Raw genomic sequence first — 11,656 nt, forward strand, 5'->3', positions numbered from 1 at the left:
GTCGGTTCAAGCTCACCAGCCGCTCCTCGGAAACCCTACACAGGGTCACTCTGGGTAGACGACAACACTTAACAACAACAAAGTGTCAAAAAGCAAAGATTTCATTTTTTGGATTAAGGTATGGTTGACCCACGCAACGGTATTTTCAGTCATCTCATATACTTGCAAAAAGGACAATGAATAAGGAACCGATCGAAGAAGAATCGATGCATTTGGATTATTGTATTGGCTAAGAGTACTAAAGCTTCTTAAAGTTAATATAATGCCATGGATTACCAGAAAAACAAACACATCTGTCTTGGAAGAAACACAGACAGAATGCTTCTTAGAAAGAAGCAAGGATAGGGAGACTTTGTCTTATATACTTCGGACATATTATCCGGAGATATCAGTTTCTGGTAAGAATATCATGTTTGATAAAACAGAGGGTCCGCAAAACAGAGGAAGACCCTCAAAGAGATGAATTGACATCACAAAGAGTGGCTTCACCAATGGACCCAAACATGGCAATGACTGTGAGGATGGCACAGGACTGGGCAGTTTCTGGTTCTGCTGTAAATAGAATCGCTGAGTAAAAACCGTCTAGAAGGGAATCTAACAACAAGATAAGGGGATTCTCTTAGGTGTGAAATTTACTGATCTTTACTCCATGAACCGGGACTCCTGGTGTGACACTGTAGGATCAGCGCAGGACTGAGAACCATTAAGATAGGCAGTTCAAACCCAGCAACTTGCTATGAGTCGGAATGGACTCGAAGGCGCTTAACTCTTTGAACCAGCGGAGAAAGTTTTCACTTGAGCTGGAAATGGCCGGAATCTAAAAGTCCGGGTATTTTGTTTCTCTACGGAGGGCTTATTTCGCGGCTACCGGAAGTTGCGCTCGCTGCCGAGGTAACGGGATTTAGTGGAGTTGGCACAGAGTCGCTAACCGAGAAGCTATGGATCTAGAGGAGGCGGTAAGGAGACAGATGCATCCAGAAGTCCACGGAAAATTGGGGCAGGAGGGCAGTGAGACTGACGAGAAAGGGTTGGAGGACCCTGAGTAATTGTGAAGGAGGCCAAAAAAAGCGGCTTGGAAGGATGACGGCCGGGAAAAAAGGATTGGACTTGGCAGGCAGTCTGAGGAACGTTTGTGAAAGTTTTGGGGAAAGGATGGAGTTTCTGGCTTGGTGAGGTTGTGGGTGAAGGGAGTGAGGTGTGCTTGTCGATATGGTGTATTAAGGAGGTGGATAAAGTGGTAGGTTTTAAGGGGTGGCCACCCACATTACTCATCTTTTCTCGATGGGACCACCCACAAGTTCCCTTTGATGGATGAGGGAGGGGAGGGGCAAGGTTGGAGCCAGAATGCACCCAGGGTAGCCCCTACCTGTCTAAGAACACTTACTACTACCTGGTAGTAAAATTGTAGTTTTGGAACACCCCAAGATGATGGCAGGCATCGAGGTCATTGAGAACGTAACCAAGTTGTTAAAATACATTTTGCATTCATATTAGACATGAAACATAAACTGCTAGACAGTTTGATGGTATTAAAGGAGTATTAAGGAGCTCTGGTAGCATAGTGGCTACGAATCGGGCTGCCAACCTCAAGGTCAGCAGTTCGAAACTACTGGTGGTTCCGCAGGAGAAAGATGAGGCATTCTGTTCCCGTAAAGATTTACAGCCTCGGAAACCCGGTGTAGAGTCACTATGAATCGGAACCGACTCCACGGTACTTAACAACAACAAAAACAACATTAGATAAAGAGCTCTGGCAGCATAGTGGTTACCAGTCGGACTGCTAACCTCAAGGTCAGCAGTTCGAAACTACCAGTCGTTCCATGGAAGAAGGATGAGGCTTTCAGCTCCATAACTCTGCAGGGTCACTATGAGTCGAAACTGACTCCATGGCACACCAGCATCAGCAGATAATTAGATAAAAGATCATAAGATGTCAAACGCCAAAGATTTTGGGATAAGTCATTTAGTGGTCTGTCAGAGAATTAAGCCTATGTACTAGTCTTGGTGTGGCGCTGTGGGTTAACGCGTCAAACTGCAAAGCCGTTTGAACTGCAAGGTCGTTGGTTCAGGCTCACCAGCTGCTCCTCGGAAGCCTTATACAGGGTCGCTGTGGATCGGAACCGACTCGACGGCACTTAACAACAACACTAGTATGTATAGAAGCAATATGGTGATTGTTGTTGAGTGTTGTCGAGTCAATGCCACTAAACAGCGACCTATATAGGGTTTTTGAGCTGTAAATCTTTATGGGAGCAGAATACCTCATTTTTCTCCCACGGAGCAACTGTTAGATTCGACCTACTGACCTTCTAGTTAGCATCCCAGCTCATAATCCACTAAGCTACCAGGGCTTCTTAGTGTGGTGATGTTGTTAACAGCCATCGAGTTAGTTCCGACCCATAGGAACCCTGTATATGGTTTCTGAGGAGCGGCTAGTGAGTTTGAACCGCCTATCTTCTGGTAGCGTAGTGGTTACGAATTGGGCTGCGAACCTTAAGGTCAGCGGTTCGAAACTACCAGCTGCTCTGCGGGAGAAAGATGAGGCTTTCTACTCCCGTAAAGATTTACACCCTCGGAAACCCTATACAGGGTCGCTATGGGTCGGAACCGACTCGATGGCACATAACAACAACAATAACATCTTGCAGTTCAAACCAACCTTGCAGTCCACTCCATTATCCCACAGCGCCACACCAGGACTCATGTGATAGAAGGACTTAATCACACTAGATGTTCAATAACTGTTCTGTATATACTAGATTTAAAAAATTAATGATTACAATTTACCATTAACCTGTATATTCTGAGTAGGGACCACATCTGTTTTACTCACCTAGTAAATTGCTGGTGCATATGGAGTTGATATTCAGTCTATTGTTAAATGAATACATCAAAACTTAAATTACCCTTATTAAAATCTAATTCCTTTGTGGTATGTGTTTGTAGTGTTCTAGAGGAAGTTCCAAATGAGATGCTATTTCTATTTTTTTAAGTCTTCTCTATACTTAGAGTTCGGGAGTCCTGGTGTAGCGCTGCAGGATAGTGCACTGGCCCATGAGGTTGGCTTGAACCCCAAGGTTAATGGTTCAAACCCATCAGCTACACCTCAGAAACCTTATACAGGATTGCTATGAGTTGGAATCAACTTGGCAACAGCACATAATAACACCAACATACTTTCTTCTTACAGCGTTTTTGGGAAGTTTTTATTTACTTTTCTCTGTTTCCAAGTTTATGCCTACTACTTTTTTTTCTTTTTTTCCCCCTTTCTGCCAATTTTAGAAATTTTACTCTAATAGTTTATTGTAGTTTCATATTGGTCAAGAGACAGTTTGCAAAGCATCTATTTTCTATGATGTTTTGTTTATAGAGTAAAATGATAGGGGATACTTTTAAGTAGAACTGTAGAGTTTAAGTACATGTATTGAATGAAGTTTGATAGTAACACCTTTTGTATCTTCTCTTCTAGAAAGATTTCAAAGAACGCTGTACACAGTGTGCTGCTGTCTCTTGGGGTCTTACTGATGAAGGCAAATATTATTGTACTTCTTGCCATAATGTTACAGAAGTAAGTAATTGATATCATTTATTAACTTGCTTATGTTTTGTGCAATTTCAGCCAAATATGCAGCATAATTCCCAAAGAATTGATGTGTTTTATTCACTCATGCAGTGTCACAATTCCAACAATGTAGATAAAATTCAAATATTTATAAATAGGGTTAAGAATTTGCAATTTAGACTTATAATGAGTATTAAAAATGATGTTGAGTCATAGATAGACTTGATTTTCTGATTCAAACTATGGTTTAAGGGAAAATACTTAAACATTTACTTAGAAGGTGATGCATTTTTTTATATTAACTATTACTTACTTAAGAATTTTTAATATGCTGAAATAGCTTAGAGGTTTTTAGCATGGAGTGTGTTAGCAAAATTGAAAACTGTCGAGAGTATTGAAAAGATGCTTCATTTTGTCTTTGTACTGTACAGATTACAAAATATTTTCTTACCAATTATCTCATTTCTTTCTTGTAACAACCTGTGAAATACATGCTTGTACCTATTTATAGAGGGAACAAGTAGGGTGCACAGGGCTGTTCAGTAAGTTTGTCAAAATCACACAGTATAATGTATCTGAGCAAGGAGTTGAACCTGAGTCTTTTGACTCCAGTGTTCTTTTTACCCTAACATACCTGTGTCTTAAAATAGAAAGTGTCATCTAGTCCTGTGCAACCGTGATAAAATGAGGCTACTTTTACACTGGAAGTGTTAGGTCCTTTTCTGATTACCACTCCTTAGGGCAATAGACCAAGAAAATCAACAATGTGGACACCTGTGTTGGACACACTAAACATGCCAGGATTCTTCGAACTCTGCAGAGCCATGAAAGAATGTATGGAATAAATTACCACAACTAAATGGGCCTAAGAAAGGCAAATTTGGAATAAAATTTCTGCTTTGGGCCAAAATGTAATGTCATGGGCCAAATTTACCTCTGTCTCAGTTGTCTCATACTAACAACACAAATGTCACAAGTGGGTGGCTTTAACAAACAGACATGTATTTCTCATAGCTCTGGAAGCTCCAGTGTAAATGAGGGTCCTAGCCATGTTGATCCCTTTATCAAAATCTCAGGCATTCTTTGATTCTTGCCAATCCTCAGATGGTCTCTCCTTTCCCCTATGTGGGCTCACATGTCTCTGTGTCTGTGCTCCTCTTCCTGTCTCACCCAGAAGGGATTAGGTATAGGATCTACCCTATACTGGTATGACCTAAATGGACTGATTATATTAAACTGTATTATAGTACATAATGCTACATTCACAAGTATAGGATTTAGGACTCTTTAAAGTATAAAGACACTTTGCAGTAAACATTTTGACCTTTGGTCCTGATTTCTGAGAGTAGGGCCATACCTGAGGCCAGTGAGTGGTGGCTTGATCAGACTAAGGGATCACCTTAGAGTCCAGTGCTGACTATGCCTGTAGAGGCCTGATACCACCTTTCATGGCCACATGGTGAGGCCAGTAAAAGATCTTGGAGGTTCTAGGTTGGAGAAAGCAAACCATTCTGCTCTCCAGAGGTTAAGTATGTCCCCTGGGGGATAGAGCTCTCTGCTGAGACCTCTCCTGGACCTCACCCTTTGTGTTTATATCCTTTTTCCTTCTTGATTAAAGATAGCCCTTTCCCTGTAGTTATGTGAGTTATTACGTTGAACCATCAGATCTAAGAAATAGATAAGGGTCTGGTACTCACTGACCTGACGCCAGGTGAACGGGGATGAGAGAGAGGAAGGATCAGTACCTCCTAACGTAGCCTTGAATGAAGATGAGGATGAAGGGACTGTGTGGATGGAGTAGCTGGAGTCTGAGCTCAGCAGGGACAGGAAGCTGAGATGTCCCTGGGTTGGTTTGATAGCACAAATTGGTGTCAATAGTAGATGGGATTTGATGAATGATCTCTGACTTTGTAGCTTCCAGTATATTTTGGGAGGATACAATTCACTCCTGAATACTTCCTACCTTAAGCAATTAAAAACCTTGCCAAAACACATGAAACAAGTAAAAACACAAATTTTTTTCTTGAGAAGTGTTTAATTTAGCTCACATTTCAGTCTCAGAAATGCTTTTTCCCTGAGTCAGTCATCAAACTTCAGCCTGCAGCTGAAGTACTTATGAGCCATTTATTATTGTTGTTGTGAAGTACTGTCCAGTCAGTTCCGACCCATAGCAACCCAATATATAGGGTTTCCATGGAACAACTGATGAGCTTGAACCACTGACCTTGAGGTTCAAACTGACCTTGTAGTGCAGCGCATTAACCCACAGCACCATACCACCTACTATTGACACCAACTTGTGATCCCAAACCAGCCCAGGGAAATCTCAGCTTCTTGTCCCTGCTGAGCTCAGACCCCTGCTACTCCACACAGCCCCTTCATCCTCATCTTCATTCACCCAGCGCTAGATCAGGAGGTATTGATCCTTCCTCTCTCTCATCCCTAGTCACCTGGGGCCAGGTCAGTGAGTACCAGACCCTTTTCTATTTCTTAGATCTGATGGTCCAGTGGAATGACTCACATATCGACAAGCCATTTAGTCACACAGAATTTTAAAAGGATACATACTTTCTTGATGGAAATTTTGGAGAAGTAGATCATGTTCATCTATTGACATGCTGGCTGCGGTCTGTATGTGTGTGTGTGTATTGTATCTAAAACCCATCCAGTTGTACATTTTAAATACAAGGGGTCTTCACAAAGTTTTGGAAATTTTTCATTATCTTTCATTCCATTTTCCCACCAACTTGGTGCTTCTGTTTTGATTTGTGTTAAGGTGCTAGCTTTTTTTTTTTTAAAATAAATGTTTTATTGTGAATTATGTGATAGTTTACATGGGAGAACATTAGTTTTACACTCATTCTGTCATATATCATTTCATTGCCATAGTTACAATCCCGTCCATGCATCATCAACCGACCAAAGGGTATACGCTGCAAGCCTTCCCCCTTAATCCCACCCCCACTCCCCACCCCCGATCATCAGCACACAGCCCCTTTCTCTGTCTGGATCTCAAGTCCTCAGCTGCTCCATCACTCCACGTCATCATTTCTGCTTCCATCTCAGGCATCACCGCTTTTATGGGTAGGGTCCCACTCTCCACTCTTCTCCATTGATGGTCCCAGGGCCTTCTGCTCCTAGACTGAAAAGTTAATCACTCCCCTCCTTGCTATAAAACATCTACCTTTACATTTCCAATCCTCACAATCAGTCCTGATAACAGTTATTCACTATTGTATCACAGAGACCCATCTGCATTTCATTTCATCAGCCCTTCCTAGACAGGTTGGATACTACTCACTGGAGACTCTATAAGGTGCTATCTTTTACACCAGCAAGGCACATGTAAACACAGTGACGAACGGTAGTGTCTGCATGGTCTATTTACACATCAGGAGATGAAGTTAGCATGCTATTTTTGTTGAAATTGAATTACATTTACTAATTGTGTCTTTGTTTCTGCCTTTGATAATGTTTCTATTTGGTCTGTCTGATTAAATTAGCCATGGTAATTTTTTAGCTTGAAGGACCCTAAAAACACTACCTAACCTGTCATTTAAAAGATTGTCAACTTATGTGGGGCAACTTTCTGGGAACATAGACTTCTTGGAAGTCTGCAACATCTTTATATAAGCTAAGAGTCAAGTTTAGTTCCTTCCATATATTAGGTGAAGCTGTGTGCTACATAATTTTAGTGGTTCCTCTTTGCTGTCTAATAATCTAGGCATGTTCTTCACAAGGAATACAATATGATGGTGCTCCCTAAAGTTATGTGGTACGGCCATGTTGCAATCCTGCTGGGTGGAGTGACTGATCCAACCTAAGAAGGGTGGAAGTTATGGTACCACTTGCTGTTTTTCTCTGCCTCCTTGCACAGCCCTCCACTTTGCACTGTATACCAATTGTCAGGCTGTAGATGCTCCCTGTTGTTGTTGTTGTTAAGTACCATGGAGTTAGTTCCAACTCATAGTGACCCTGCACAAGGTTTCTGAGGCTGTAAATCTTTATTGGAGCAGAAAGCCTCATCTTTCCCCTGTGGAACAGCTGGTAGTTTTGAACTGCCGACCTTGGGATTAGCAGCCCGATTTGTAACCACTACACTAAAGATGCTCCCTACAGCCTGGAAAAAGACCTTTTGGTTAGTAAAGGAAACAATATTAACCAGGCATGGTGTATCAGTGTATAGGAAACAATGTTGAGATCTTTAATCTGACCAATTTAAACAACAGATGTTTTTGCAAGCATTTCAAGGGTATTTAATGAAGGTGTAGATTAGAGTTTTATGCATTTAATAGATTTTTATGATTATAAGAGCAATACATGTTTTTAGAGAAAATTTTGGAGTTGTGAAAATGAAAGATAAAACCACTAGTAATTTCAACAGCACACATTGTGATAGCTTCCTTTTAGTCTTTATTTACATGTGTTGAGAGAAAGAGATGTATTTGAATACTATTAAATATTCTATTTTTAAGTATTTACAGTGTTATTTTAAACAATTACATTTTATTGATTATATAAATATTCCCAAATATGACCATTCAGTTATTAATTATAGGTCTATTTTATAATGTTAAGGTTTCCTAGTTGTTTGGCACTGTAGGCTAAGCACTGGATTGCAAGGTCATTTGAACTACAAGGCCGGCAGCTCAAACTTACCAGCTGCTCCTCTGAAACCCTACGCAGGGTAGCTATGAGTCGGAAATCAGTCTCCAGCACTTAACAACCACAACAACACACAAATTGTATTGGAGAAAAGATTGAAATTGTCAGATATCATTTTGCTTGGATCCTCAACACTCATGAATGCAGCAATCAAGAAACTAAATGACGTATTGTGCAAGACGTCTTTTTTAAAGTGTTATAGAACAAAGATACCAATTTTAGGATAGGGGGGCACCTGATCCAACCCATGGTAGTTTCAGTAGTCTCAGGATAAGTACTAGACTGCTAACCACAATGTTGGTGGTTCAAGCCTACCCCTTCTCTTCAGAAGCCCTATACAGCCTATGAGTCGAAACTGTCTCAAAGGCGTTTAACACCACAATATATGCATGTGAAAGTTGCCAGTGAATAAGGGAGGCCATAGAATAATCGATACATTTGAGTTATGGTGTAGGAGAAGAATATTAAAAGTAACAGAAGAACAAACAAATCTGTTTGGAAAGAAGTATTGCCAGAATGCTCCTTGGAAGTCAGGATATCTAGACTTCATTTTCCATACTTCAGAAATGTTATATGAAGGGATCACTCCCTAGAGAAGGACATCATGTTTGGAGAGTGGTGCATTAGCGAAAAAGAGGATGAACCCCAACAAGATAGATTGACACAGTGGCAACAACAAAGGGCTCAAACATAACACCAGTTGTGAAGACAGCACAGGACAAGGCAGTGTTTCATTCTGTTGTGCATAGGATAGCTATGAATCAGAACTGACTCACTGGCACCTAACAACAAACACAAATTGCTCAGTGAAATTAGTTACATTTTTTACAATGTGTCAACATTTACATTGATTCCATTCTGGATCTTTTGTTTCGAGTAATCTGGTTTCCCTGTCCCCTTACCCTTTTATCTTTTCTTTAGACCATTTGGTCTTACATAGATTATTATTATTATTTTTATGTGTGTGATATTCACAGGCAACGTGATTTCTTATATGAGTCTATGTATTATTTAGATAAAAGGTGTCCTTGGAGTAGTTTCAGTTCAAGAGTAATAGTCTTAGGAAGTCCTCTAGTCTCAACTGGTCCAGTAAGTCAGGACTTTCTAAGAATTTGAGTTCTGTTCCACATATTCTCCCTTTTATTAGGAGCCTTCTGTTGTGGCCCTGATTAGAACAATATTAGTGGTAGCTGGGCACCATCTAGTTCTTCTGCTCTCTGGGTAGATAGAGGAGGCCGGGGTTTGTGTAGAATGTTAGTCCTATATACTGGCTTCTTCCAAGTCTTTGGTTTCCTTCTTTCTCTCTTGTTTCAGATGAGAAGAGAACAATAATTGTATTTTAAATGACCACTTGCAAGCTTTTAAGACTCCAGACACTACTCACTACCCTAGGATTGGAACAAATTTCATGAATTACATTATGCCAACTGAATTGTCCCAGCAAGACTGTGGTCTTAAGGCCTCAAACCCAGAAAACTAATCCCATGAGTTGTTTGATTTTATCTAAAAAGTATCTATAACTGTGCCCTCTGTGTGCTTTTGTGCTTTATTACATATACATACATGTATATATATAAAATCAAGTCCACTGCTATCAAGTCGATTCCAACTTATGGCAGCCCTTATACGGTTTCCAAGTCTAAATCTCTATGGAATCAGACAGAGTGACTGGTGGGTTTGAATTACCAAACTAGGGATTAGAAGTCCAGTGCTTATCTTTGTGTATAGATCCATGTATATATGTGCACACAGTTACACATGTATGCATACCTGTATACATATAGGTGCATATACATACATATATACCACTGTTGTGGAATTATATATGTCCTGACATTTACCAAAAATGCCCTTTTTTCTTGTTACTTCTAAGTGATGTCATTTATGTTGGTCAGGCTGTATACATTTCATCCACATTCTATGATGCCTTTGCCATCATCATAAATAACTGGTGGTGCAGTGCTGCAGGTAAATGCACTGGACTGAAAGCTTGGTTTGAATCATAAGGTCGGTGGTTCAAGCTCACCAGGTACTCCCTTGGTAACTAACAACATTGGTTTCTATGTGTATTTTGTCTTTTATAAAAGTGAGATCATATAATATTTTCCTGATTGAAAGCTATTTTAATGATTTGTTTCTGTTTCCTACAGAGATCTAAGGAAGTTATAGACACTGGGGTTATTCCTAATAGCAAGATACAAGCCATCAATCGGGGACTTAAAAGAAAAAGAAAACTTGGTATGTCCTTTCTTCATATGTGCTCGTTGTTAAGTGCTGTTGAGTCAGTTCCAACTCGCAGTGACCCTATATAGGGTTTCCATGAAGCGGTTGGTGAGTTTGAATCACCATGGACCTTGCAGTCCATTGCTTATCCTACAGTGCTACATCAGGACTTCTGGTGCTCGGCATTCTCTAATCATGTTTTGGCTGGCACTTCTTTAGTTTTCTTTCACCTTTGCAATTTGGAAAAATAAAATGGAATTTTAAAGATATTCTAGAGAAAATACCAGATTTTTTAGCAGGTAATCCAAAATGAAATTAAAGTGGGTAACTATTTATGGGTCCTGGTTTATTTAGATAAAAGATGTCCTTGGAGTTGTGGGTTAATGCACTGGACCTCAAAGTCAGTTTGAATTATGAGGTTGGCAATTCAAGCTCACCAGGTGCTCCTCAGGAACCTTACACAGGATCACTATGGGTCGAAACAGACTCTACAGCAACAGTAATTGATGGTAGGATTAGTATGTCATTTTAAAAATCTGCTTTTATCACTGAGTTGCCTTTCCAGTGGAGCAACTATTAATGCATTTAATAGCAAGGAGATAATACATTTTTCTAAATATATTGATGTGTGTTATTCTATTGTGTATCAATTATCTATAACGAATATGATTTTCTGTGTTTAAAGAAAAATGCTTACTTTCTGAAATGATTCACCTACAGAATTGTCAGGCTAAGCAAGCCAAACATGATGTTCAACTTTTAGAAATCTGTTTGTCACATAAATTTTGGACACACCCTTATATAATAGGGAAACTTATTTTCCCTTAAAATAGCCTCAGCATGGGTGTGCTTTGAAAGGTAATCCATTTCATTAATCCAGTGCATACATGTAATTAACCATTCTTGAGAAGAACCTGAGGTTCTTTCTATGTGTGCCATTACATACAACTAGATTCTGAAGTTTAAAACCAGGCTAATAGTACATGAGCTACCTTATTCAAGCACACAAAATACATTGCATATATGTATATAGTATATATATATACATGGTGTTGTAATGTGCCATTGAGCTGGTACCGACTCATAGCGACCCTATGCAAAACAGAATGAAACACTGCCCAGTCCTGGGCCAACCTCACTATCATTGCCACGCTTGATCCCATTTATGCTGCCATTTTGTCCATCCATCTCACTGAGGGTCTTCTT

The 11,656-nt window shown here is 40.0% G+C and overlaps 1 protein-coding gene across 1 annotated transcript in view; it reads left to right on the plus strand.

The window, feature by feature from the left end:
- The first annotated feature begins 3,476 nt into the window (after positions 1 to 3,476).
- Positions 3,477 to 11,656, plus strand: part of TAF1B (TATA box binding protein (TBP)-associated factor, RNA polymerase I, B, 63kDa) — a 124,134-nt gene continuing 115,954 nt past the window's right edge. The window contains exons 1-2 of the mRNA XM_006863988.1: positions 3,477 to 3,568; positions 10,378 to 10,465. The gene's annotated coding sequence lies outside the window, so the exon portion shown is untranslated. The remainder of the gene's footprint in view (positions 3,569 to 10,377; positions 10,466 to 11,656) is intronic.

The sequence above is a fragment of the Chrysochloris asiatica genome, unplaced genomic scaffold (assembly GCF_000296735.1).
Source record: "Chrysochloris asiatica unplaced genomic scaffold, ChrAsi1.0 scaffold00058, whole genome shotgun sequence".
Classification (NCBI taxonomy): Eukaryota; Metazoa; Chordata; class Mammalia; order Afrosoricida; family Chrysochloridae; genus Chrysochloris; species Chrysochloris asiatica.